Below are 27832 nucleotides of genomic sequence, written 5' to 3' on the forward strand. Positions count from 1 at the left end.
CCTGTTCTGTCACCCACTCCCCCTTGCAACTAAACTTGGCTCTGTAAATAGTCTCTCTGCTGTCAAAAGATATGCTGAGAGTAGCCCTCACTACAGAGCACAGAGGACTTGCAGGCCACCAGCAGATGGGACCGCTAAGAGGGCCGGAGTATGCCCAACAGGTTTGGGGGCAGAGGGGACCATTAAGGGGGAGCAAGAGTGTGCATCAGGGGTGCCCAGGCCACACATCTTACTAGCTATGCCTCTGTAAGTCTCTCACAGTCTTTAATACCATCTTCCTCAGGCAGGGCTATTATTTCCTTTTAACCGAAGGGAAATTTAGGTACAAAGAATGGATGACTTGCTCAAGAAAGTCTGGGCAGGGACCAAAATGAGCCTCAAAACTCTCTATGCCAACAAATACTTTGTGACAATATAAGCTTATAGTGTATGGTGATATGTAAATGCCTCTACCTCACAGTCAGACAAATCTTATCACATTTTGACCCCAAGTGCCTGCACAGATGTTTCTAAAGGGCAAGCCTTGGCCAAAGAGAGAACCTTTTCTCCAATTTACCCTTTCAACTGTGACAAAGGCAATACACAGCCTGGATTTGAGCCGTTCATAAAAAGTTATCACCCTTTAAAAACAAAGTCTGGGCGGAGGTATTGTGAATCTAGACACAAACTTAGCCTGGATTTTAAACATGTCCAAAACTGCTTGACAAAAATGAATTCAAGTATCAGAACACCAGTGGGTTATATTATCTATGAATGAAGGACACACGGACTAAGGACAAATAATATTTATGGTCTTCTATGGTGAGTGAATGAGCGAAAGCCAGATCCCTTCTATAAACCATAGATCTTCCAAAAAAGATGGTTACCAAAATGGATTCCCACAAGTTTTCATTTCTTATCATTACAAATGCATTTTCTTCCAAATCCTGCATAATCTAATCACTTTTAAAAAGCCACTATAACCTCAGATTGATAACAGTAAGTTGGATGCTTATACTTCCCACAATAAAATAATCATGTATCTTCAGACAAAACAGTAAGGGTAGTCATGTTGACTTTAATCCTGACCATTATTTCCTGTTGAAAAATGTTATTTAATTCTTTTAGAGTAATGGAAACAAGATAGATGTTGATTTGCTTCCAGCCAGAGAAAATATGAGTTATAATGATGTTTTTAAAACTATTCTACTAATGCAATAAGGTGATGCTTGAGAGAGAAAGCTATCAACTCAGTAGTTGTGTGATTATTGCATATTAAAATTCCAATTTCCAGACCTTTAAAAAATATTAGTGCCAATTAGATAATACATGGATGCTCTCTGAGCTTGTATAAGACCGTCTACTCATTTCCTGAGACTTCTGGGAACATTTTTATGGAGAAGAAAGATCAAAATTACAGTTCAGGCTGACAAAGGAAATTCAATTATCTTCATTTTTTTATTGAAATGCCATTATGCTGAAGCTATGATGGGACTAAGCAAATGTAACAGCTTTGCCTCCCATGAATGTTTTCAACAGAAAAATATGAATACAAGTCCCCTAAAAATGACACCAAAGTTTGACCAGATTTTAACATGTAGTCAAACTAGGATAAAGTATGGTCTTAACTGATATCAAAATGAATTCTCTCGCTGATGACAATGAGATCAGCACTGGCCTACAATGAAAAATGACAGGACATTCAGAATTCATTAGAAATCATACTGTTACATCCTTCAAGACAGAGATAGTAAGACAGTATGCTAACTAACTGTTCTTATTTTGCACAGGGGGAAATGACTTCAGAATTCAAATGGACGATGACAAATCGGGGAGGTGGTCTGAAATTAACAGGATGAAATTCACGAATGATAAGGACAAAGTGTTGCAAACAGGAAGGGGAAATCAACTGCACAAAATGAAGGGTATCTGGTTAGTCAGAGAGAGAGCCAAAAAATCCCACAGGGTATAGTGGATCATAAAGTAAACATGAGTAAAAACATGATGCTGTAACAAAAAAAACCAAAACAGGTAAAGCTCATGCTGAGATATACCAACTCGAGAGTCAGGGGAACAATTATTGTGCTCTACTCAGCGTCAGTGAAGACACTTGTTGGAATACAGCGTCCAGTTTCAGGCAGTACCCATTAAGAAAGATGTCACCAAAATGGAGAGAGTCTGGAGAGAGCAATGAGAAATATAATAGTAGAAAATGGAAGGTGAGAAAACATGTCAGCAAGGAAAAGTGGAAGGAATTGAGCTTGTTTAGTTTAGAAAAAAAGATGACAAAGGAGGGACATGATAATAGTCTTCCAAGATGTAATGGGCTGTTATAAAAGAGAAAATGATCAACTGTTCTCCATGAGCATAAGGAGAAAGATGAGAACAGAATTCATTTGATGATCAGGAAAGAATTGTTTGGAAAGCAGATGCCATATTTACTCACATACCACACGTGCCTTCCCCGCCCCCCCATCAGCCCTCCATACTTGGAGTGTGTGTGTTAAGTGGGATACTGATCTTCACTGGAATAGAAGCATGGAGGAATGCAAGCATGGCCACATTGCTGCAAGATGGCTGCCCGCTACTCTCCAGGGTAAAGTTATGCCTTACACTTAGTCCATACTAAATCTGTGGCATGTTGAGCAGTGTTACAGTTATAACGTGCTGTGAGCAATGACACGCTGAAGGTTAATACTGTTTCTTGCCTGCATAGCGTATGTACACTCTCTCTCTCTCTCTCTACATCTACATCTACATCTACATCTACATATAGGCAGGGCATATATGCAACTTAACAGATTAAACAAGTAAGAGATAGATAGATAGATAGATAGATAGATCTTACTTCATTAATCTGTTAAATTGCATATCTACCCTGGCTTCTAACTGACTTCAGATGAACACAGCTAACAACCTATCCCAAAAGAAGCTGAAAGAAAAGCCAGCTCTGGGTCATGAGTGGAAAAAAACATTTTTTTGTCTACATTCTGCCTCCAAAAACAAGGTGCATGTCTTCTTTAGGTGCATGTAGATCATATGGGATCTTGGTAATAAGTGGGAAAAATTCTTGTTGTGAGAGTGCTGAAAAATTGCAACTGGCTGCCTAGAGGAGTTGTGTCGTCTCCTCCTTGGAAGTGGTCTAGGTACAAGTTAGATGAACAACTTTTGGGTTTGCTCTGGGCATACCTGATCTTTTAAAAGTTAGATTTTTTTTCTTTTGCCTCTGCTATTCCCACTCAGAGGCTGTCCCTGAGGCTGTCTCAGCCTGCTGATGGATAGAAACCTTCTTTGAATTTCTAGAACAACTTGAGTCACGGTCAGTTTATCCCCATTTCTTTTTCCTTGTGACAATAGTGTCCTTTAGCTTAAATAATTATCTTCCCTCCTGGGCTCTAACATGTTAATGAACAGCATTCATATCCCTTCTCAGGCAACTTTTGGGCCAGGCTAACAACTTTTTAGCTCTTTTAGTCCACCTCATCAAACAGGCTCTCTATGTTTTTTATACTCCCAAGAGCCCTTCTCTGTGCCCATTTTAGTTTGAGTTCACCACTGATCCTGGTTAACCAGAACTGTAGATGACATTTCAGAGGAGGTCTTCTCAGTGCCTTTCCTGGAAATACCTTGCCTGCTACCTTTAAAAATTGCCTTTGCTGTTTCAGCGCTGCATTGCATAGATGAGTTACGGTCAGCTTGTGACAGGATACATTTTTCCCCATAGGAAAATCCTGTCTTCCTTCATATTGACATACTTCCCAACGTTGGATTATCCCCACATTTCATTCACCTACTCCTACTCCACTGACATGAGTGGAAGCAGGATCTCGAAGCGGTTGCTGGTCTGCATACGAGGCAGCTGCTCTGTTTCTCCAGTCCAGAAAGGAGTCACTGAGATGCCTGAGACTATAACTACTTGCTTCCTTTCCAGGGGTGGCTAATAATAAAGAAATGCCAGACAACCTTGGCCCTTAAGGGGATGAACCATCCAGCTACCAGCTCCTTGTGAGCACTTGATTCAGAAACGAACAGAGAGATATTGCAAGGCCTAATGTACAAGTGTCTCACTAAAATTAAGAAAACAGCTGAGTAAGGAAGGTCACTTAAAGTGATCAGAGGATCATGGAACAACTCATGCTAAAGACGTGTGAACTTCAGTGTAGATGGCTTTGGTTTAGCAGAAGTAAAATATAGCGCATGATAAAAAGTGCTTCTACAAAATTCCAAATTATAGCCTGCGAATTACTCCTGCGAACGTGTTTCTGTGCTGTTGATGCCAGATGAGAGGAGGATTGGGTAAAACCTCACCTATCTCAGGCTAAAGCACAACTCCACTTTAACTCTCCTGCTTTAGGTTAGTTTGTTCTTCCTTGCTTCTGGAAGGGTTCTGCTTCATAACTGGTCTTTTTTGATCTCACCAATGATTTATTTACATAATTCCTAGAGAGGAGAAGCCCCCCAAAAGGTAATGCAGAACCACTGAAGCATATACGGGGTGGGGGAAAGAACGATATATTTCTGGACTGGCTAAATGTACTGCTAAGGATCCGATAATTTGGCAAGGGGAGAAAGAAAAGCCACTGATTGCAGCCAGCTGTGGTTTTTTTTTTTCTCTTGTTAAGGTCAATTTTGTCCAGTCTTAAAAGGCTAAGATACTTGCCTCCCCTCCAAATCCTGACCTGGATTCGAGAACTCCACTCACAGCATGGGTGTGGGGAAGGGGAGGAGGCATATAGAGCTGTGGATGTAGGATGTGTTTCAATGATTAGTAAGTTCACCAACAATGCAATTAGCAGGGAGAGGGAGGAAGAGATGCATTTTTATAATCAGGTAGAATTTGTCAAACAGTTTGATCAGGAGAGGGAAAAAAAGAAACAAAAACAAAAAAGGAGGGGAGGGGAACATTTCAGAAGAGTCATTTCTGCATTTTCATACTTATATGTTTCTATTTTTCCCGCTTTTGAAGCAGCATTTTCTTTCAAAATTGAATTCAATTAAAAAAATATGATATGACTATGCAGTTTTGTGCACATCGTCCCCTGAGGTGACAAATGGCACACGCCCTCCATGGGGCTCCCTCTGGGGTTGAAGACATCAACCTGCCACTGAGTCATACCCAGCATAACCTGGCCCAGAAATGTGACAATCGAACATCACATAGTTACAGATGGATCATTTTAATAAGCAGGCAAATTTGGGAATTCAATCTACATTGGGCACATCCCAGGTGAGTGCTCCAACTATTAGGCTTTTTGATAAAATAACCAAGTCCTCCAGGAGATGTCATCCTGTGCGAGGTCTAGCAGGGGCACCTAACTCCAAGACCGGGTCAGGGTTATGAATCCCTTAGGTCTAGCGGCTGCTCTACAACCCCAAATAAGACTGCAGGTCCTAGATAGGTGCAGAGTTCAGATGTCCCTACCCCACGGTATTTCCTATCAATTGAGTTTAAGTGACTGTCCACTCAGCAGTCTGATTTGTGTGGATCCTAGGTCCATGGCAGCTACATTTTCCCCATGTGTTGTGTGTGCCTAACTTAGGGCAGTTTACTCCCTGGGCAATAATACACTTACCAAGTCAGGTGCTGCACCTTGCAGCATTACATTTCCTACATCCTTCTGTGGACCCATCCATTAGTCTCTCTGTGCATCCATTCCCCACGTATTAAAAGGGAATAACAACTGCTCCCTACTGTATGTGGCTTTTGTGAAGATAAATGCATTAGATACTGAGAAGTTCAATGAACAGGAGCCATTTGAGTACTTTAATAAAGAAAGCCTATTTCATTCAAGTTGAATATGAGGCCAAATGTACCCCTGCTGTGACTTGGTTGATAAAGGAAGTTCTACTGAGGATGAATTTGAGCCACATTAATTTTTTGGTTGGGGGAGGGGAGGGGAACCAAAGCAAAACTATATTTTACGCTTATATTCCCTGCCAATGTGGCTTTAAGCAGCCAGCTTTCAAAGAACAGCTAATCTCTGGCAGAAAAGAAAGCAATATCCCAACACATTCTCTTTTTTTGGAAGGGGTGGGGGGATAAACCTCTGCAGATTGAAGGTGAGCTTTGTTATTAATGTGCTTACTTACACTTCCTGACGGGCCTGCCACACATCTAATCTGGGCTGTATTGCTCAAGTATTAGGTGTCTCAGCAGCTGCATCTAACATTGACAGACTCTTGCTCTCTTGACACGGAAAGATTAAAATATTTGTCAATGTGTTTTATCTCTTGCATTTTCCCCTTGCATTCTGACAACTACAAGCCAGTGATAATTTTGTGGCAATTGACAGGACAAAAAAAAAATTGCATGTGGATACTGAAGCGATTGGAAATGTCCAGATGTTTATCATATGATGGCCCGTCAGCACCTTCTACGGTCTATGTTATTTTTTTTTTTTAATGGTGCCCACAAAGCAATTATTGCTAATGAGTAGATGTCTTTGCATTAGTGCTCAGCAAATACTTACAGCCAAGCACTTTATTCCTTATGCAGACAGTGCTGCTGCTATTGCTCTCAGAGGCAAAACTATTCTTGACTGGTTCAAAATGGAACTGAGCTCTTTATAACTTGATAGAAAGCTACATGCAAGCATATCCCAGTTTCCATCCGTAGGCCCATTGAATAATCTTGGGTCTGATTATCCACCATTTCCTGGCTTTTGATGGCTTTTAAATCAGCCAAAGTAGGTGCAGACATGATGCCATAATAGTACGGTGGTGTTTCACACCCACATTGCATAAGCATGAATGCCCACAATTCAATGGAGAACCAGACCCTTGGCTTAACATACTGTACCCTGGACATTACTCAAACTACATCCTGCAGGAATCATTTTGAATATTTAGTTTTTGTATCCTGAAATTATTTGGATTGGATGTGCAGTTCATGGGGAATGGGTCTTCATATGCATAATTATGTATTTCAAGACTGCTGAGTTTCCAGTGCAAGAGCTAGAGCAAGAGACAGCTGGAATAATTTGCTCAAATGAGGCACATTTCAAATGCATTATTTATGCCAGACTGCAGGGGGGAAATTGTTGTTGTTCTCAGTTAAACACCATTTGGCTACCCAGGGCTCTTCCCATTACCTGCTGAGTTAAGTTAGCGTGTTGCAAAATTTGAAATAAAACTTAATTTATTATGATTAACCATCATGTGACAAATAAGCAGTCCCAGCATTGCAGTTTCTCAATCTGCCGTCTCATTGAAACGGTTGTCTTTCCTTCTAGGATAGCAACATTTGTGTGTCTCCATGGATATGTTTTTCCCCCCTTTCGGTTTATTGTTTGACTGTGTGTAAGGATGTTTTTTATATCTTTTTTCTCCCACTCGGCACTTACTTTCCCATGCTCCAGCCTTTGTGTTTAAATAATGAACGTATTTTGTTGTTCAAAAAATAATGAGAAATAAAATAAAATAAAACCCACCTTAGTTTATTACAACGGTAAAAAAAGCTTCCCCTGATGGTGATATAACTAACACTTAGCCATAAAGGGCTCTGTCTGCTACTGCAGAATTATGGAGGATGAAGTTCGTTCCTAAATCCCTATTCTCTAAACAACAAGGAGCTCATACAGCTGTGGCCAAACTACTCTGATTCCAGCCATATCACTTTGCTCCTCCTCTGTTGCCGTTATTGCCTTCTTAATGGCCCCCAAGAGTGAAATGCTAGAGAAACACATACAGCCTTTCTACAATGTTCTTCTGTACGTGGCTTGAGATGGGGAAACTGAATCCATCCTCGGTCCATACCCAACAATAAGGCATTCTGGGTACATATCTGCTGATACTTTGCTCTCACTTTCTGGTGCTCTCCCATCACTGGATTCACATAGTGCACAGCCCTTTGAAGACCTGCCACCTCTCAGAGTTCCCCTCCAAGCCCTCTTAATGGGAATTCATCTCTATGGATTGGCATTGGTGCACCCCAGAGGGGTGTATTTCACCTTCAGTATAACTCTCTATTGTCACCCAGCTTTGCTTATCAGATTTTCTGTCGGGCTGTCATCAACCTCCTTACATGATGTTGCTTATTGCTACCTCTTCCATACATGATGTTGAGGTCAAATACCTCTACTGACCTAATTTCAGGCCCTCCCCTCGCACTGACAGTCACTGTCACTCGTGAAGGCTTATTTGTTTGGAACTCCTCTTTCCTTGCTCCCAAGCATGTGTCCCCAGAAACTAAAGCATTGTCCATAGTTCATTACTCAACTTCAAATACCAGAAGTGGAAAGGAACGCTCCAGTCAACTTTTCCCTTCTTCACTGAATACTTCAGTCTGTTCATTCCTGTTCCAAATGTCTCACATGTTCATAGACATTAGGGTCAGAAGGGACCTCAATAGGTCATCAAGTCTGATCCCCTGCCCTGGGCAGGAAAGAGCGCTGGGGACAGATGACCCCAGCTAGCTGCTTGTCCAGTCTCCTCTTGAAGACCCCCAAGGTAGGGGAGAGCACCATTGGAAGCCCATTCCAGATTCTGGCAACCCTCACTGTGAAGAAGTTCTTCCTCATGTCCAACCTAAATCTGCTGTCCATCAATTTGTGGCCATTGTTCTTAGTTACTCCTGGGGGTGCCCTAGTAAATAGAGCATCTCCTGTTCCCTGCTGCCCTCCCATGATGAATTTATAAGCAGCCACAAAATCACCTCTCAGCCTTCTCTTGTGAAGGCTGAAGAGATCCAGGTCCCTCAGTCTCTCCTCGTAGGGTCTGACCACATGAGTGGCCTCCTCTGAACCCTCCCAAGCTTCACCACATCCATCTTGAAGTGTGCACCCCAAAACTGGACACAGCACTGCAACTGTGGTCTGACCAGTGCTGCATAGAGGGGAAGCATCACCTCCCTGGACCTGTTTGTCATGCATCTGCTAATGCATGATAAAGTGCGTTTAGCCTTGTTGATCACTTCATCGCATTGACGACTTATGTTCATCTTGGAGCCGGCTATGACTCCAAGACCTCTTTCTGCTGCTGTACTGCTGAGAAAGGCATCCCCCAGCCTGTAAGGCCAGAAAGGACCTTGGAAAATCATCGGGTCTAACCCCCTGCAGCAAGCAGGAAAGACAACTGGGGTCAGGTGACCCCAGCAAGGTGAGCATCCAGTCTCCTCTTGAAGATCTCCAGGGTAGATGATTGCACCACCTCTGGAGGGAGCTTATTCCACACTCTGGACAACCTATCTGTAAAGAAGTTTTTCCTAATGTTGGGCCTGAAAAGGTCTTCCAGGAGTTTGTGACCATTGCTTCTGGTTTTCTCCTCGGATGCCCTGGTGAACAGTTGCTCACTGAGCCCTTGATGTACTCTGTCATGGAAGCTGCTACCAGGTCCCGTTTCAGCCTTCTTTTCCTCAGACTGAAGAGTCCCAGATCCCTCAGTCTTTCCTCATATGGTCTGCCATGTAAGACTCTGATCATACATGTGACTCTTCTTTGGATTCTCTCAAGCTTGTCCATGTCCTTGTTAAAGTGTAGCGCCCAGAACTGGATGCAGTACTCCAGCTGTGGTCTCACCAGTGCTGAGTAGAGCAGAAGAATCACTTCCTCGGTTTTGCTGGAAATGCATTGATTGATGCATGCATGCTGTTCCCCACTTTTCTCTGCCAGAATGGACAGTCTTGCACTTTGTCCTGCATAGATATCTAGTATATCATCCATGATGCTCCTTTGGCAGGGAAACTAAATCACAGCCATAATGCAAGCCTGATTCTGATTGGAGCATTGGGCACAAGTGAAATACACAATAGTAATAATGGTTGCATTAATATCCCTAAGGGAACTGCAGGCCCATCCACACTGCAATCACAACATTTCATAACTGTTCCACTTGGAGACTACTGTGATGAATGCAACATAAGAAGCTGAGTAGTAGGAAATGCTGTTGTATCATAAGATGTTGAAATACTGACCATATATGAGCCTTCATTAACCCCTAAAACTCCACAACCATATAGTCCATGAAACCTAGCTTTAATACATACCATCTTTATTTTTTAATCCTCTTTAACCTCTTCTGGTTAAGCAGAAAGTAGAGTTTTGGAGAACTTGCAATGATGATTTCCAGTCTACAAAAACTCACCATATCTATCACCTCTTGATAAAATGGTTATCCATGCACCAAAAAAAAATGAGTCTCATCATTTTTCTTTATTGAAATAATCATGAAACTGAGGTTATAGACAACACCAAAGTATCTTGCATTTTAAGTTTTCCACCTGAACAGGTTTATGACGAGAAGTGACATGCATTGCATGCTATTTTGGGGGGCCTTGGAAGTGAATATGAAAGTGGAGATGAAAACTCCTTCAATTAAACTGAGGTGATTAAGGCCAATATTTAAGGAGGCATTATGTTCAGTGTATCTATTGCCTGTATATGGGAGAGATTTATATCACAGAATCATAAAAATGTGGGACTGGAAGGGACCTTTATAGGTCATCTAGTCCAACCCTGCCAGAGGCAGGATCACCCCTATCTGAATAATCCCTACAAGTCCATTGTATAACCTATTAGTAAAACTACATGATCAACCCTGACACATCCATAAAGTGTAACACCCTAATCTGCCACAGGTGAAGTAGGACAATAGTGATCAAAGTCCTGCTGCTGCAAAGATTGTCACAATATGCTTGAGTGAACCAAGGAAGAGAGCCACATCTCCTCTCCCTGCCACAACAGAAGGCGGCACACCTCCTCCCAACCCCCTACCCCCACACACAATTTTTACCAGTCTGACCACAAGGTAAAATTACTTCTTGCCCCCAAATGTGGGCCCAATTAGTCTGATCCTGAAAGGAGGGTCAAGACCATGTAGCCAAGAACATCTGGATTTACATTGCAGCAAAAACAACGACATACCCCAGTCAAAATCCTCAGCCTTGGCTGTAGTCAATACCTAATGCTTCTGAGGAAGGTGGGAAAAATTCCCCAGACATGTGCAGCAACCGGATGGGGGGAAAAATTCCTTCCTATCCCCATGTAGCAACCAGTAAAGCCCAGACGCTTTGGAAATACTCATAGTAGATCACAGGTATAGACACTTCTAGAGCATCCCTGACCAATGCGTGCCCAGGCTCTTCTTGAACACCTCCAATGATGGAGATACTTTATCATCAGTATTTTCATATTGCTTTGGTAAGTGTTGCTCTTGCCTGCAGCACAGAACTTGTTTCCAGTAGGGAGCATAAATATCTTCCTCCATTGCAAATAAATCAATTCACTTCAAATATCGGGTGGGGAAAGGTCAGAAGGGAGGACAAAACCCCATGTTCAGTACTCACCAATCAAGCACTCCTTTTGTGACCCATGACCAAGTTTTGGCTCTGAAGCAGTTACAGTTTCCAGCTGAGCAAGACCTAGTACTACGGCCGTGCCATTTGTCATTCTGAATGCACAAGGGGAAATATATTTATCTGCCCAATGGTGATACACTAAATTGTAGAAAAGGAAAAGGGGGAATGGACTTTTTTCTTTTATGACCCCAATTCATATCAATCAAAGACAAAAGGAAACGATCCCAATATCTTATTTTAATGTTTTCGTTTATCTTAGAGTTTAGTCGTCATAAAAAGCGTATGTTTAAAATGTCCTTTGGGGGTTACAGTCCCATAAACTCTTGTAACCGAGTGACATGTGATAATGAAACTACCTCCACAAAGTACCGCAAAATGAGATTTTTTTTTATTGTAATCATCAAATAGTTTGCCCCAAGGTATTGATTGAATTATACATAAACCTGATGTGGTACCATAAAAAAAGATGATAGGATACTGGCTCAAAGCAAACAGTGGCTTGTGAAAATTAGTCTTTAAGAAAGAAACCTTAATTCTAACAGCCTCTTGTACAACAGGGGTGGAACAAGTGGTATTATATATAACTGAAAGAAAATTTTCATTTAAGCCCTACTAAGAAAATAATTACTGCATGCATATGGTATTGTATATACTATAGATCTGTCACAGGTGAGAGATTTTAAACAAGATTAAGAAAAATCATAGAATAAGAAGTGATTTAGCTGAAATACTCTATTTCTGGTTAATATCCATTTATCTATTCAAAAAAGTCTATTAATCTAGTAACTATAGAGTTTGTAAACCCTAGGAGGCAGGAATTTTAATTTACTCTGTGTTTCTAAAGCATCTCACACAATGGGACCTTGATTTAGTTATCTAATTTCTCCCCCAAATCTGGATTTTATTTCAGTTTATGTGGGATTCAAGTTTGATCTCAACAGCCACAGGGTCTTTCATCTTGGAAATGGGTTTAAGCCTCAAATTTACTGAATTCCAGCATACAAAATGGGACTGGAGTTTTATACTTTGAGTTCATTTGTACACCCAATTACAAACAAAATTACCATGATTACTCATAAAAATCCACCATTTTTGCCTGCAACAATCAATTTTGCCATATGCAAATGCTCTATTTGCATGCAAAGCTTTAGCATTTAATAGCTCTGTCTGTACTTAAAGCTGTGGATGATCTGATCAAATTTAAATTGATAAAGTGAAGAATTCACCCTTCTGTTTTTGTTGTATTAGGTTCCTATAGCAGCCTAAAACAGGACCAGATAAGCTGTACAACTCTCTCATAATATCTAAACCAGGCAAATCTGTTAGCAGGATTTTTTTTTTATAAACTTCTCAGATTTTAATGCTAGAAAAATACCAGAACAAGATCAAATCCAACCTAGTATAACCACAGACCATTGAATTTCATCATATCAGTACTGCCTTCAGGAACGTGCCTTTGCTACATCTTGCACAAAGGCACCCAGTTTTGATGTGAAGGCGTCAAGAAATGAAGAATCCATCATTTCCCCTGGTAGTTTGTTCCGATGATTAATAACCCTTTATTGTTAAAAAAAACGTGTCCCCGGTTTCTTGTTCGACTTTGTCAGGTTCTAATGGGAAGCCACGGATCCTTGTTTTGCCCACCCCTGCCCAAGCAAAGAAGCTTTTAGGACCCACTATTTTCTCCCCACAAATTGTAAAACTCAAACAAGAATTCCTGAGCTTTATGGGGAAATCCAGGAGTCCTGGGCAAACTGTACGTCTCTGCTTACTGAAAGTAAAACTGACACTATCACTTAGCTACCAACATGATGGAGGCTGAATAAAAATCTTGATACCTGACAGCACCCTTTGAGTTGAGAAAATTTTCCAATGCCAACCATTTTGCAACAAACTCCACTTTTTTCTGCTTACCTAGGCCTGTTGTCTTATAATTCCCTCTACATCTGCTGCACAGCCAGGGCCTGACTGACAGGAACAAGGTAAAAGTACCTGCTGAAAGAACTTTCCCTCCCACCCACTGATCTAGAAGTGACATATAAGCAGGGTTTCACTTTTCACTCCCAGAGGCCGGGGCACAAAACAGGGACAATTTGCCTGAGGCTGGCAGCACCTGTCACCAGTGCCCCAGATGATCAATGCTCCACTTGCCCTTCCTGTCAGGGAGCCTTCACGTTCAAGTGTGAAACTTTCCCTAAATTTGAAAGCAGTTAATTCAACAATGGGGATTAAAATATACAGCAGAGAATGGAGAGGAGTGGAGTAGAGGTACTGCCCAACCAATGAGAAAACCGGAAAGGTGCAGAGCATGGGCGACTGGTGCCTCCCAAGTTTGGGGGGCACTAGATCACCAACGGGGGGTCCACCAGCAGCCAATCACTGAGCCAGCAGCGAAACTGGAAGTGGAATTAATTTTTCAACAACCCTTGTATCGGAGAACCACTCACAACCAATCGGCTGAATCGATTCGGGACACCGAATCGAATCACTGTCCCCCAAACTGGCCGAATCCAAATCTGAAGTGAATACTAGGCACTTCGCACAAGCCTAAGGTATGTCACATATGTATATGTGAACGTGTGTATGTTCATATATATGTATGTTGTTATGGTAAATATATGGCTATTTAGCATTGGGCAGAAGCATTTGTTTATCGGACAGCAAATCCCAGCTTCGAAGCACGCTCTCCGGAGCTCAAGCTCATAACCAACTTTGTTTTTCCTCAAAGAAAAAAGTTCTAATTGCATCCGAGATGGCATTTTCCTTTATCATGCACAAGTGACAATCCCTGGGAACACAGGAGGCTGTAAAACAGGTAGTTATCTGCTTTTCCCCAGAGGGGTTAGAGAAAATGTCTCAGTACATGACTCTCTTGAGGCCGGGATGCTCTTGCTTGCCAAAAGAACGTAGTGAAAGATTTCCAAGAGATTTTATTTCAGTTCTTTAATGCCTTGTATTTAGCCCAGGGATTTCAATGCTAAAACTATTCGGGCTACAGTATGAAGCAATCTCCATTTACATATTGCATTTCCTTCTTTTAAAAGCAAATTTAGAGGCAGTGTGTCATTCACTTCAGCACCCATGTCCAGGTCCAAATCAAGCTTGCAGGCAGCTCCACTTAGCCATTGCAGCATGTGTTATTTAGGCACCTTGAAGAGGATCCTAAATGACAAGTTGGTAACGTTGGCTTACAGGACAACAAATGGGAAGACCTATATATCTGAGAAAGGGCAATGCAGAGTGTGGAGCCGGGGGACTCCTAAAAATAGCTGATAGGGAGTCCCAGGTTCTGGTCCTTCCTGCTGGATTTGTTTCTGCTCTCCAGGCATCACTGGATATTTTGAATTACATAAACCATCCTGGCAGCAATGGGCCAGAACACCAAGCCTCCCCTCTCCCACACAATGTCTGCCACAAGGGGTTAGAGTCGCATTTCTTCATATTCATTTTCCATCTGATCCCAAGGGTTCCCAATGGGCTGTCTTCAACAGGAGAGGTAGAAGGGGACCCCCTCTCATCCTGGCCCATAGCCTAATGGTAAGGTGACTCTCCAGGAGACTGGAAGAAATGAACTTGAACCTCCACAGGGGGAGAAGGGCTGCAGCCCAGGTTTCCTAGGCTCTGTGTTATTGAGCAAAAGGTGGCCACCACCAGGATTTTGTAGTGAACTTTATGAAGGATAGTAGTGTCCAGGAGTTGTTAGACATGCTCTATTGCTACCAAAGGAATTAAGGGTGTAGGCAGAGCTTAGGCACTTCCCAGCACCTATTTGGATCTCAGTCGACCTTAAGCAAGAATGAAGCTCCTAGATAACACCTCTGAACATATATGACAATCCAATTTTACACACTTACCAAATTTATCAGGCTAAATGGGGGTACTTGTGGCATCCAGGAATGTAAACATTTTTTTGTTTTCTGTAACAAAGCCACTTCAGAGTAATCCAAATGGGCTAAGGGACCTCAAGTCCACCTCCAGGGGTGGGTAAAATAGCAGATCCAGCTGGCAGCCAGACTCCATTTCCCAGCAGCCCCAGCCCATGCCACTCCCAACCCCATGTGGGTCATTGGCAGGGCAGGGAGCTGCTCCAGGCCTGGGGCTGGGATCTTGCAGCAGTGATATTGGGCACAGCCAGGGCAGAGCCATGATCCACTCCCCACATGCCCCTGCCTGCAGAACCCTGGGCTCAGCCCCAGCCCCGGCAAGATCCTAGGGTCTCCCTAGCCCCACCTGCCCATCTCGTTCCCAGCCACAGCCTTATCCCAGCTTCCCTGCCATGCCCCTGCCCATGCAAGTCCAGCCCCCAGTGGTGGGCATGGGTCAGATGGGCCAGGGTGCCCAGGCTGGATCTGGCAGCAGCAGCCAGAAAGAGTTGCCACCACAGGGCTACTAGGAAATGGAGTCCGCCGCAGGCCTGATTTGGCCCATGGGCCAAACTTTGCCCACCCCTATTATTAAGCCATGGTTAGGTGCTGACAAGATCAATTTGGATCCAGCCTTTTTGTAGGGTTTTGTTCATCCCTAGGGTGAAGTACAACAGAATTCATATGGCCTTTTGGCAACATTGCCTCTACTGGACAGCAGAAGGGAGATGCTCTTCCCTTGCAGAAGTGATGTGGTATGTGCAGTATCGATACAGACTTCCTGATCACTGCCACATCAGCTTCAAGCCAAATAATATGGGTGGCCAGATCGGGCCTGTGGCAGATTCCATTTCCCCATAGTCCCTGTGGTGGCAGCTCCTTCTGGCTAACTCTCTTGGGAAACAACAGTTGAGTTTACATGACCATTTATTGATGCTTCAGAGACTGCCATCAAAAGTTCGGGTTGCCATCAGTTCGGTTAGTGGTCCCTGTAACTATATGCGTCTTCTAATAATCGGTTAAAGCGAAACCTGTTTCCTATTGGCTAAATGGGCATGCGGAGGCAATATTTTTGTGGCTCCTTTAGACCGAATTATCAAGAGACGGGGCTTTTCCTTTTTAAACACCCTCTGAACTAGTTGGTTATCTCATGCCTTTGTCCATAAAAGTTTCCTTTATATATGTGAAAGATGAGCAGGTGAATGTAATGTTCATTAGTAAGGAGGATTCCAGCTGAAACATCCATATGTTGGTGTATGAGTAGTGTCCAACAAAAACCAGGCAAAATGCGCTAAGCTACCATGCTAAGGCATTGACATATGGAGCTCACTGAGACTTTTACCCAAAATGGTATTTAAACTTTCAACCTTCAAGCAGAGACTCCAGACTGCATCTCATTTAGCTTCCTACTTCTCTAACATGTAACCAATACTTGATTTACTAAATGCCAACATTCAGCTCTCAGGACAGATAGAAAAGCCCCAGGAAACTACTGACCTTCTTAATACAGGAATAAGATAACTTTACTAGATTTAACATTCAGAGATCTATAAAGATTGAATTTGAAAGATCTTCCTCTGTGCAAGAGGCAGGAAATGGAAGCATCTGGACAAAACAGTAGGTAGCTGGATGTTATGTGCAGTAATAGAAAAAAGAAAATTATTGCCCCTTTCATTACAGGTCAAAAATAGGCAGGTAACAGAGAACACTCTTGAAATATGTGTCATGTAGGATGAGATTAATATTTGCTTCTCAGAAGGTGGTTTACTCTCCAAATGGCTTGGAGTATTTTAAAAGGGAAAAAAAATAGTAATTTCATGTGCGCTCTAGTGTTCTGTGCTTGGCCTCAGCTGCGGTTTATAATGTGTATTCAAATATTACTAATTGCAGCTACGTTTTGTAATCATTTGTTATGAAGCAAGGATCATTTCAGGATGCACACGGAATATGTTTGATTCTTCTGAATTGCTCAGCATAACTGAGCTGTATCTCTATTTAAGTCAATGGCTTTACATACTCTTCAAGACAACGAGGATGAGAATCAGACCCCAGGTGACAGAAGAATTTTGCAAAGTATTAATTATATCCAATCAGCTGGATTCTTGGATATTTGATTGGCTAAAATATCCTATTTTCAATACCCTATTGGGATCTAGACTAGGAATATACAAACCTAAAATATAAGGTTTTTAGTACCTGTTACTTAAGGGAGTTTCACTGCATATTGGGCCCTGATTCAGCAACACACATAAGCTTGAGTTGATTGACGTGCTTAAAATTAAACAGGTAGGAGTGATTGGATAGATTTAGAGCAGGGGTGGGCAAAACACATCCCGCGGGCTGGATGTAGCCCGCCAGGCCATTGTATCCAGCCCATAGGGCCCCTAAAAAAATTAGAAAATTAATATTTATCTGCTCCAGGCTGCCTGTCATGTGGCCCTCAATGGCTTGCCAAAACTTAGTAAGTGGCCCACTTCCTGAAATAATTGCCTGCCCCTAATTTAGAGCCTTAAAAGTAGAGCTGATCAGGAAACAATTTTCTCATCCCATGAGTGCCTGGGTTGGCTGGGGGGGTGGGGGGGAGCATTGTTTGTTTGTTTGTTTGTTTTTAAATACTGAATCAAGATAAAAAGTCAACATATTTAAAATGTTCAGAAATCAATACGCCAAAAAACTGCATCCAGTCAATTGAAATTTTTCAAAACTCTACAGCTTGACTTTATGCTTTTAAAACTTTTTTTTAATTTAATTTTTAAAAGGCATTTCAAAGCAGAGGAAGGAAAGTTTAAGTTTCAAAATGGTCCAAACGCAATGTGTAAACAATTTCGAAACTTTAAAATGATTTTGAATCAGGAAATTCTCCAAACCAACCATTTCCCTGGAAGTGTTTAGGTTTCCTTCCCCAGGTGAAAAATATTATGTTGTGAAATTCCAAACGCCACTTAAATCAATCACTTTTATTTTACCCTGCAAGACGTCCCCACTTAAAGCAAACATTTTCATTTACTTTGGAAGGAGTGGGGTCAAACTAAAGTGAATGTTATAACTCAGGTCTGGAGGAATGGGGTGGCAGTGGGCTGCATTCAGGCAGCAGTGCAGAGTTGGGGGTGGCCGTTGATGACATGTCCAGTGGAGTCCAGGGACCCCGAATTCTGCAGCAGGCCACACTGCCCAACTTCTGGCAGTCTACCAGACTACCAAAGGGCAGATGAAATGGTTCGATAGGCTGGATGTGGCCCGCGGGCCGTGTGTTTGACACCCATGTTCTAAATGACATATAACTTACACTATATCTGCTTCTTTCCCAGACCTGTGCCCAAAAGCCTGGCTAATGTTCTTGCCTATACCGTTGGTCCAACAAATGTATTACCAAACAAATATCTCTTCTCACATATTACTTCAACTATTAACACAACAACAACACTACTACACACAAAAGGGAGATGCTCTGGCCAGTACTTTCTTGTAATGTCCTGTTTTCTTAAATGCAAAATAGAGACTATGCATCTTTGATTATCATAAAAAATAAGCACTCAGAGCCAGAGTTTACACCCGTGAGCATAGTTTCCCATAGACTTTGCTAAAGGGATGTCAACACTGCTCAACTTGGGCTTGGCAACTCTGTGCTGAGATCTCTAATACTAGTTTGACAAATGTTGTGGTTCGGCGGTAGATTCCTTGTCTACCACATGGAAAAACCTGGTTTGATTCCCAGATGCGTCTATGAAGACAGCCATTGAGGCACCAAACCCCAGACTCAGTCTGGCCTGTGGGTCTTGGCCCAGTGGCCTAAAGAGGGGTAGAAGGTCTGGGCAGCCATCACTCCACCATACTCCTGCCTAGGTGTACATGTCAAAGGTCCTGGTAACCTCTCATCCAGAAGAATGGAGGATTGCTGACTACTACCTCCCAACCTGGAAACTGCTTATCTGCCCTAATGGGGTTCTGTACACATACCAATAAGGCTCAGTTCTCCAGTACTGTGTAGCTTAGGGCTGTACCTGAGCAGCATAGAGCCACCTTAAATTTTATACAAGGTATCTCAGTTTGAGTTCAAGGCAACTACTAGCATGAGTAACGTTATACTCATTCCCGAGCATTTATATAACTTGAACCACTGTTGGTTCAATTCACAAAATAACTAAAATGCTTTGAAACTCTTCAGATGACATCTGCCAGGGAAGCGTTTAATCCTACGTGCTCCCAATAATATCAGTGCAAACCTGTTTGTCGAAGCAGGCCCAATGCAAGATTAGTTTCAATGGGATGTCTCATGTGAATAAAGTTGTTCCCATACCCAACCATTTGCAGAATCACACACTAACTATATTGAAATCATTTTGCCTCTGATGAAATGGAGCAATACACAAAATGAAATGCGGCACTTGTTTAAACAAACCCAAAGCAGTTTGGGAAGGAAAATGGGGTGCACGCACACACATCTTCCCCCAAATAACTCTTCATGAAGAACAGGTAACTTGAATGTAATAACCAGGACTGGAGTGGCAATAGATCTGAACTCCCTGTGCAATGCAATTTTTGTAATGAAAACCAAGCAATGAAAGCTACTTTTATGTTAATCCAAAAGAAAAAAAGAAAAGAGTACAAACTAAAATAATGACATAATATTTCAGTTTTAAAAGAACTACGTATATCTCAGTTTGGAAGATTCCTAGTGCTTCATGTGCACATGAAGGCTAATGGCAAAGAAGCAGAGGGGCTGTGGAAAAACAAAACCAGGGGAATTTGGTTCTAGATGAGGCTTTGAATTCTCTTGGAAGATGCCTCATAAGGAAGATCGACTTTGCTAAAAAGAAAGAGAGATTAATGAGATGGGAAGCAGCCTGTGCTAAAACTTTTTAAGTTTTTTCCTAGCTTCCATTGAAATGGCAGAAGGGATTTGTCTCCAGGACGAGGCAGAACCCAGAAGATTTTCAGTTTTAATGTCGCCACTCAGAGCAGCATGTTCATGTCCCTTACAAAGAGAACTTGTCTTCTCCCAAATCCAAATTACCACACCTGTTTGATGCAGAGCCAGCCAAATTACAGAATCAATGGGGATCGGACAAACTCACCCATTTCATTTACTGCCCATTTGGGTATTATTATTACAACATTATTATTAATTATTATTATTATCTATCCTTACATTTTTTCACCTTTAGGCCAAGGCATTTTACAAAGGAGGTCTGTATCATTAATCCCATTTTACAGATGAGGAAACAGAGGCAGAGGGCATGACGTGACTTGCCAAAAGTGTCCCAGAAGTCCAGTGGCAGAGCAAAGCATAAAACCTGCATCTCCTGTGTTTCAGGGTCTATCTAATGGGCTAAAATTTCCTTCCTTCTGTAACTGAAGGATGTTTGGGCTTAGGAGTCCTGTAATATTAATTTTGTACAACATATAAAGAAAATAAATCATCTCTAAATTGCCCGCCAGGACTTGGGTAAGCGCTTTGATTAACTTCGTAACTACGTTTGGACATGCTTGAAATGTAATGCATGTGAAGCCTGTATTTATTTTGTTTAACAAAAATCATTCCAAAAAAACAGAGGGTCCATACCTATATTGTAAGTTTTCATCTCGAGACTATTTTTTCTGTGCTTATACAGCCCCCGCCCCCCCTTCCCCGCCCAGCACAACAGAGTCTCAGCCCATTACTGGACTACTTCAGGACAAATAAATGCCATCATTATAATTCAATAGATCAGATTTATTTCAACTATGAGCAAAGCCATAACATCATATATCAATTCTAGGAAAACTACCCTACTATTAATGCCTTAAATTTCACTGTCATTCATGATTATCCCTGTAGAATCTCCTTTCTTCACCCACAGCCCTAATCCCCTGGAGCGCTATTTAAATGAAATTATCCTGCTTTTAAGACTGATAAAATAAGCTACATGGTAAATTTAGTAATGTAACTGCACGGTGTTGTCCTGTGCCTACTGTATATCTATATCTCTAAAGTAATTTTTTCCAGAATTAGAATCATGCCTCTTTAGCTGGGAGGTGAAGGAATAGGCAGAGATATGACTTGGTTTTTCTGCAGCATCTCACTTTTTCTATAAACGAGGGTCTATTTGTCACAGTTGTGAAGAAAAATTGTTCAACAAGAAGCACGCCTAAATGTAGTTGTCAACCATTTTAGACTCAAGGTGCCCCTCCAAAACTTTGGAGCATTTAACTGCACCCCATTAAATAAATGAATATAAATATATGCTGAATATTATAATGTGTACATTATTATTCTAATATTAACTAATGCTATCAATATTAATACCTTGGGCTATAAAGGACAGAGCCGGCCAGTGGGACAAGGTCCTGTAAAGGACACATAGCACAAAAGGAGTGCTGAAGGGGTAAAAGCAAGAGAGGGTGGGCAGAAGGGCACACAATGCCTAGGAGGCAAGGAGGGGGCTGGCCAGGGGCAAAGCGCGGTCACGCCAAAGTTGCTGTGACCAGTGAATCTGTGCCTCACTTCCTGCAGAGCCAGACTGGGAAGTAGCAATGGTAGGGGCACGTGCTCTGGCCATAGCCATTCCCACTCCAATCCTGCATGGTGCCTTCCAGAAAGAGAGGTGTGCAGGGCAGGTGAAATCATCCAACATGCCTCTCTTCAAGCAACACGTCGAATCAACTGGGGAAGCGGCTGCAGGAGAAAGTCATGCCTTCATGCTTTACACTATGCTGCTCTTCCATGCTCAGCTCCAATGTCCTTCCTGAAATTGCGGGGTGCAGGACAGTCTCGTCCTGTGGTGGCAGCAGCCAGGAGACAGACGCTATTGTCACCGGGCAGAACTGCCCCATGATCCCCAAGAACATCCAGGGGCAGGTCGGAGGGTTGGGGGTGGGAAGGGGAAGAGGTGCAGTGTTGCAGTTGCAACCCCCTTTGATTCCTGCTCCACCCCAAGTTGAAAACCAACTGCTAGCAGTGGCAGTGGCATTTCTATTCAGGCAGTAGTGAGGTGGTCAGTTGACTTCATGTCTCAGTATAATCACCCCGATTCCTTCTAAATTCTTCATTTCATGGTCATTAACAACCTTCTCTCCTTTTTTTAATGGCCTGAATGTTCCACTAATCAAGCTATTCTTTCTTCTGCAGTTCCGCTGTTTGTATCTGCTCCTGGTAATATAATTCCTATTTCACAGCCCTGAAGACCATTTTTAACTCTAACTATAGAGGCTCAGGGGCGATATGGTGGCCACCTATAAGTTTATAAGGGGTGTTCACCAGGATCTGGAGGAACGTTTGTTCACCCCAAGGGATGACAAGGTCGAACGGTTATAAACTCCTCCATGACCATTTCAGGCTGGACGTAAGGAAGGACTTCTTTACAGTCCAATCCCCCAAGGTCTGGAATAGCCTGCCATTGGAGGTGGTTCAAGGACTACTTTGAACGCCTTCAAGAGAAATTTGGATGTTTATCTTGCTGGGATCCTATGACCCCAGCTGACTTCCTGCCCCTGGGGCAGGGAGCTGGACTCAATGATCTTTCAAGGTCCCTTCCAGTCCTAATGTCTATGAAATCTATGAAATCTATAAACATGAACTTAGATGTGAATATAACTTTCAGTGAAGGCTAGATTTTATTGTATGAATCTGAAAAATAGATGTCCTTTTAATTCTAATGATAACAGGATTAATTAAACAGCATATTTTGATTTTTTTTTGCTTGCGTGTTTTATTTTTGTATCTATATAATATATGATATAGCAAATTCATATTTGCTTTTGTTCCAATCTTAAACTGAATAATATAGCTCCGGGCCACTAACTTGCTAGTAAAGCTTCTAGTTTCTTTTAAATTTGATTAAAAAGTATGCATTGTGTTATATGAGATGATGCGCCACGTCATCTACACAGACTTCACAGTCATCAAGGTGGTTTAAGATTCTCTTTTTTCAAAGAGCAAATGGATACTAGATCTGCTGATGGATGCATCAGAGATGAAACAGGGTTGCAGCAGAATCAGTGCGCTTGCCTTTCTCTTGCCAGTGCTTCTCGGTTTGGCTTCACCGTGTCTCCTGAAAACAGAAGAGTGTGGAGCAGTTTCACCCCACAGTGGTGCCACATCACCCCTTGCGGCACACCAATTGAGAACCAATGTAGTAAGTATTACAACACATGGCCTGGTTGCAGAGAGGACATAACGGGTACCATTTACCTGTAAGATAAATGGTCTCTGCTTTCCAAAATTTCAAAATGCTATTTTAAGGACTTTCTGTTTGCAGAATGTAGAAGTCATTTCCTTCTGAGAAGTCAAGACAGACTCTCAGACATACCTACGTCGCTCAGACTCTTTCACAGAAGCCTTCCACTTTTCGTCGTTCTCTTAAGTATCCATTTGCTCTTTGAAAACAGAGAATCTTAAACCATCTTGATGACTGTGAAGTCTGTGCTCTCCTGTTCCATACACATTATGTAAAATCAGGCCAAACTACCCCTAATTCCCTTGTCAATCAGCAGCAAATGTGGCATATTTTATATGGAGCACTACAATTTGCCGTATCTGTGCATGTTCTCATTTCATTTTATACTTCCCAAAATGCCTGTCAAGGCTGGTCTATGACTCACTCATTTAGGAAAGCCCTGATCCTATTTCTTTACAATGACTTAAGGCTCGTTCATGGGAACATTGTTAGTCAGTTGAAAAACACCACTATATATTCTTTTTTAAAACTTCCTGCAAAAAAAATAAAGTTTTATTTCAAAACACATTTTTTTACCAAACCTGAAAAAAGAAACTTTCAGTTGACAATTTTTCAACAGAAATGTAGTATACATGAAATTGTTCGATCAAAACGTTCATCTTAGTTGAAAAGCTATATTTTTCCATCAACCCTGTTCCCCCTATTTTGATGAAGAAACAATTGTCTGGTGGTCTGCATTGTTGGGACCTGGGCACCTGATTTCTCTATTTCCATGGAACTTTTCAAGAGTTATTTTGAAAAATGTTGAAAAGTAGTTTTGAAAAGTTATTCATATTACCTACTATAATAAAATCATATGTCTTACATTAGTATGGAGGCGGGGGGGGGAGGCTGTTGTAGCATGTTTATGGCTTCTTGTTAAGGCCCACCAGAAGTTTTGAGTTGAAACCCCACTCTGTGCTCGGGCCACAGGCTGCCCCTGACTCATTCAGGTGTAAATGGGCTCTTGGCCACTGGCGCTGGATATTCGAACAGCTGGATGTGATGCTGGCCACCCTGTGTCCCTTCTGTGTCACTGGCTACAGAAACTAGAGTTCCTTAACCAGACTAGTCAAATAGGTCCGTAGACTTTGAAGGACCTGTGAGATGATTATGGCAGTACCCAACATTGCAAGGATCAAGCTGACTAGTATAGAGCCCCACAGAGCAGACAGACAAAAATGATTTCAGTGAATGTAGCTAAACCACAGCAAATCACTTCCCTTTTTCATCTGTCCCCACCTTCCTAAACCAGCTTCCCTACACTGAATCCAACATCACAAACCCACAAATCTGATTGAAGGCGGTGAGAGGCTTAAATTGCCATTGCTGTCCTACACTATCCACTTATGGGAAGGCGTTGAGTCCTGGCGGGTTGAACAGTGGGGTGAGTGCCAGGACATACATCACTCCCCTGATTCTTTATGTGGTCATTGGTAAGTATTTAAAATGTTTCACTATCAGTTTCCCCCTGGATAAAAGCAGGGTTTGAATTACACTTTGACTCTGGGGGGGTCTGCAAAAAAAATGGGGCTGCTCATTATGATGCCCTAATAAAATCGGAGACCCTCCAGGTTATGACTGTCAAAGCTTACAGGGGGGGGCTATCCTCTCTTATGGGAGGGCTTAGCCCCCCTGAGCTCCCCTATAATTCAAACCATGGGTAAAAGAGGGGTAATACCAGTAGTTCCTGAAAGGCAGCAGCATAATGATGGGTGGGTGAGCAAAGCATCCACCCCAGGCACTGCCTAAGCTGGAAGGGGTCGCTGGCATGGAGCTCCAGGAGCACCTCACCCTCTCTTCCCTCATCCTGCCTCCCACTGCACCTCCCCTCAAGTGGCTTCAGCTCTGGCAGCTGGCATGCAGTGGAGGAGCATGCAGTGGGAGATGTCAGTCAACCATCCCCTCCCTACATTTTTTGTTCCTGGAAACCAAGGGAATTGGGAATGGTCAACACATGTCAGTGGAAAAATAAAAGGAGGTGACTTTTCCCCGCTGCAGCCGCAAACCTCTGACTGTTGCAGGGTGCGGTGCTGGTGTTGCTGCCCTGCTCTTCCCACAGCCCGAGCCAGGAAGGTGCAGGGCGCAGGGTGGCCCAAGGTGCAGTACCATCCAGCGGTGCCGCTGCTAAGAGGTTAAGCTACTGACCGAGACTTCAGATTCCCTGTGTGTAATCTTGGGCAAGTCACTTAATCCTTGTGTCGGTTTTCAATCTGTACAAGAGAGACCGTGACACTGGCACTCTCTCCCCGTTTGTTCATTTGTATCTTTATATGATAATTTCCCTTATGCAGTTTTGCACATCCGTTTGGCCTCTTACTGCAGTGACTAGCATAGAGACCTCCCACCCCCTGCCCCATCACGTTTACAGCTACCATCATCTGAAAAACACCTGCCTGCGCTGTAGCTCTTCTGTAACTATAGAAAGGAGCAGCTCTAGGCAGGCTGATTCATCAGTGATGAATCCATTATTATGTGAAGCTCAGACTGGCTCACTGAAAGCATGGCCAAGACTGCAAGAATCCCTGGGAGAACACGGAGGCAAAGACGCAGGGTTCATTTTCAAACTGTGCTAATGCCTTAAAGCCAGTCCCCAGCCATCCTCTGTGTGGCATCAGGCCCTGGACTTGTCTGCAGGGCAGGTGAGACAGTGAGTCAGAGGAGAGAACTACGCGAGAAAAACCTCTGCTTCACAGGGGGCTCCTAATCCCGCTGCTGGTAAAACAGCCAGGCGAGGCATGAGTCACCGGGAGCTGATGTCAAGGGAGCCCTAGTATCCGCTCTCAGCACAGAGTGTTTAAGGTCTCTGACACTCTTTGCCGATGCAAGTGTTTGTTCTGCCTCTTCGCGTTATTCTTGTCGTAACATAAGTTAAATTCCTTGCATTTTACAGTCTCAACAGGCAGCAGCCGTGCTTTAGGAATACAGGATTTAATGTAACAGCTCAGATCGCTGCTCCGTCAAGTTGTAGACGTTCCTTTCAGGAGTTGGGGTTACCTGTTCTCCTAGGATAGTCCCCTGGTATGCATTAGTATTTATTATGTTTGCAAGGAAAGGACCAATTGCATCAAGAACTGCACAAAACAGTCAATAAAGGATAATCCTTGCTGCAAAAAAAAATATGCAGTATTAATAGATAACACAGACAAGAGGTGAAATAAAGGAAATACCATTGCATCCATTTCATGGATAAGGAACCGAGGCAGAAAAAACCAGCAGCCAGGTTTTAGTTCACCTGTTAGGTGCACAAATGGATGTAGGTGCCTAAGTGTGATCCTATTCCATCCTGCTCAACTCCCTGACAAACAGTTAATGCAAAAAGGCAGGTGGATCCTCCTTCTCCTTACTGCTTTTTTGTGCCTCGGTGCTTATGGGTTACAAAGGGAAATGGATTAATGGATTTTCAGGACTTGAACAGGGTGAACTAAATTTGCACTTAGGCACATCAAATCTATTGGGGGGAGGTGGGTAGTGGAGTCCCCCAGGGCTCGGTCCTGGGGCCTGCGCTGTTCAATTTCTTCATCAGCGATCTTGATGTTGGGGTGGAAAGCAACCTGTTTAAATTCGCTGATGACACCAAAATTTGGGGGGAGGTGAGCACGCTAGCAGGGAGAGAGAGATTGCAGAAGGATCTGGATAGGTTACAGGGGTGGGCAAACAGGAACAGGATGTGTTTCAATACGGACAAGTGCAGGGTGCTGCACTTGGGTAGTAGGAACCAGCAGCACACTTATACGATGGGGAACTCCCTACTTGAGAGCACGGAGGCGGAAAGGGATCTTGGTGTCATTATTGACTCCAAGATGAACATGGGCCGACAATGCGAGGTCATGGTTGGCAGGGCTAACCGGACCTTGTCGTGCATCCACAGGTGGATCTCGAGTAGAGCCAGGGAGGTGATCCTCCCCCTCTATGCGACGCTGGTCAGGCCGCAGCTGGAGTATTGTGTCCAGTTCTGTGCGCCCCATTTCAGGAGGGATGTGGACAACATGGAGAGGGTCCAGAGGAGGGCCACCCGCATGATCCGGGGACAACAGGGCAGACCCTACAGTGAGAGACTGCGGGACCTGAACCTATTCAGCCTCCACAAGAGAAGGCTGAGGGGGGACCTGGTGACCGTCTATAAACTCACTAGGGGGAACCAGAAGGGTTTGGGGGAGACGCTGTTTCCCCTAGCCCCCGCTGGCATAACAAGGAGTAATGGGCACAAGTTGATGGAGAGGAGGTACAGATTGGACATCCGAAAAAACTACTTCACAGTTAGGGCGGCTAGGAGCTGGAACCAACTTCCAAGGGAGGTGGTGCTGGCCCCTACCCTGGGGATCTTTAAGAAGAGGCTGGATACCTACCTGGCTGGACTCATCTGAGTCCCGTTTTTTGTTTAGGGTTCTTTTGTTGTTCTCCCGCCCTGGCGAGGGGTCGGGCTAGAAGATCTATTAGTTCCCTTCCGACCCTAAAACTATGAAACTATGAAACTATTTTGATGCCTCATTGGTAGAAAA

Source organism: Alligator sinensis, unplaced genomic scaffold (assembly GCF_000455745.1).
Source record: "Alligator sinensis unplaced genomic scaffold, ASM45574v1 scaffold1018_1, whole genome shotgun sequence".
Classification (NCBI taxonomy): Eukaryota; Metazoa; Chordata; order Crocodylia; family Alligatoridae; genus Alligator; species Alligator sinensis.